We start from the raw sequence: 2,500 nt of genomic DNA on the forward strand, positions 1-2,500 counted from the left end.
ATTTCAATGGGGGATTTCGACCCCTGGTCGCCCGCCATTCATTTCAATGGGGGATTTCGACCCCTGGTAGCCCGCCATTCATTTCAATGGGGGACTTCGACCCCTGGTAGCCCGCCATTCATTTCAATGGGGGACTTGGACCCCTGGTAGCCCGCCATTCATTTCAATGGGGGATTTCGACCCCTGGTCGCCCGCCATTCATTTCAATGGGGGACTTGGACCCCTGGTAGCCCGCCATTCATTTCAATGGGGGATTTCGACCCCTGGTCGCCCGCCATTCATTTCAATGGGGGATTTCGACCCCTGGTAGCCCGCCATTCATTTCAATGGGGGACTTCGACCCCTGGTTGCCCGCCATTCATTTCAATGGGGGATTTCGACCCCTGGTCGCCCGCCATTCATTTCAATGGGGGATTTCGACCCCTGGTAGCCCGCCATTCATTTCAATGGGGGACTTGGACCCCTGGTAGCCCGCCATTCATTTCAATGGGGGATTTCGACCCCTGGTAGCCCGCCATTCATTTCAATGGGGGACTTGGACCCCTGGTAGCCCGCCATTCATTTCAATGGGGGATTTCGACCCCTGGTCGCCCGCCATTCATTTCAATGGGGGATTTCGACCCCTGGTAGCCCGCCATTCATTTCAATGGGGGACTTCGACCCCTGGTTGCCCGCCATTCATTTCAATGGGGGACTTCGACCCCTGGTTGCCCGCCATTCATTTCAATGGGGGACTTCGACCCCTGGTTGCCCGCCATTCATTTCAATGGGGGATTTCGACCCCTGGTCGCCCGCCATTCATTTCAATGGGGGACTTCGACCCCTGGTTGCCCGCCATTCATTTCAATGGGGGATTTCGACCCCTGGTTGCCCGGCATTCGTTCCTATGTGGCGGGGGATTTCAACCCCAGGTCGCCCTCGTGTGGTTCTTTTTGGCGCAGCTGACCGGGCTCCGCTGCTCATGGAGGTTTGCTAGTGGAGGATAACCCCCTGCCTGGGCAACTCGAACGCCCGGCATTCGTTCCTATGTGGCGGGGGATTTCAACCCCAGGTCGCCCTCGTGTGGTTCTTTTTGGCGCAGCTGACCGGGCTCCGCTGCTCATGGAGGTTTGCTAGTGGAGGATAACCCCCTGCCTGGGCAACTCGAACGCCCGGCATTCGTTCCTATGTGGCGGGGGATTTCAACCCCAGGTCGCCCTCGTGTGGTTCTTTTTGGCGCAGCTGACCGGGCTCCGCTGCTCATGGAGGTTTGCTAGTGGAGGATAACCCCCTGCCTGGGCAACTCGAACGCCCGGCATTCGTTCCTATGTGGCGGGGGATTTCAACCCCAGGTCGCCCTCGTGTGGTTCTTTTTGGCGCAGCTGACCGGGCTCCGCTGCTCATGGAGGTTTGCTAGTGGAGGATAACCCCCTGCCTGGGCAACTCGAACGCCCGGCATTCGTTCCTATGTGGCGGGGGATTTCAACCCCAGGTCGCCCTCGTGTGGTTCTTTTTGGCGCAGCTGACGGGCTCCGCTGCTCATGGAGGTTTGCTAGTGGAGGATAACCCCCTGCCTGGGCAACTCGAACGCCCGGCTCCCCCCCGGTCCGCTGGAGCTCCTCCAACGGCCAGCAACAAGCCCCGAAGACGGGCGCGCTCCCCGCGGTCCGCTGGAGCTCCTCCAACGGCCAGCAACAAGCCCCGAAGACGGGCGCGCTCCCCGCGGTCCGCTGGAGCTCCTCCAACGGCCAGCAACAAGCCCCGAAGACGGGCGCGCTCCCCCCGGTCCGCTGGAGCTCCGCCAACGGCCAGCAACAAGCCCCGAAGACGGGCGCGCTCCCCCCGGTCCGCCAACGGCCAGCAACAAGCCCCGAAGACGGGCGCGCTCCCCGCGGTCCGCTGGAGCTCCTCCAACGGCCAGCAACAAGCCCCGAAGACGGGCGCGCTCCCCCCGGTCCGCTGGAGCTCCTCCAACGGCCAGCAACAAGCCCCGAAGACGGGCGCGCTCCCCGCGGTCCGCTGGAGCTCCTCCAACGGCCAGCAACAAGCCCCGAAGACGGGCGCGCTCCCCGCGGTCCGCTGGAGCTCCTCCAACGGCCAGCAACAAGCCCCGAAGACGGGCGCGCTCCCCCCGGTCCGCTGGAGCTCCGCCAACGGCCAGCAACAAGCCCCGAAGACGGGCGCGCTCCCCCCGGTCCGCTGGAGCTCCTCCAACGGCCAGCAACAAGCCCCGAAGACGGGCGCGCTCCCCCCGGTCCGCTGGAGCTCCTCCAACGGCCAGCAACAAGCCCCGAAGACGGGCGCGCTCCCCGCGGTCCGCTGGAGCTCCTCCAACGGCCAGCAACAAGCCTCGAAGACGGGCGCGCTCCCCGCGGTCCGCTGGAGCTCCGCCAACGGCCAGCAACAAGCCCCGAAGACGGGCGCGCTCCCCGCGGTCCGCTGGAGCTCCTCCAACGGCCAGCAACAAGCCCCGAAGACGGGCGCGCTCCCCCCGGTCCGCTGGAGCTCCGCCAACGGCCAG

This window comes from Leptonotus elevatus, unplaced genomic scaffold, assembly GCF_054856555.1.
Source record: "Leptonotus elevatus isolate MCC_2025b unplaced genomic scaffold, RoL_Lele_1.0 HiC_scaffold_239, whole genome shotgun sequence".
NCBI classification, from domain to species: Eukaryota; Metazoa; Chordata; class Actinopteri; order Syngnathiformes; family Syngnathidae; genus Leptonotus; species Leptonotus elevatus.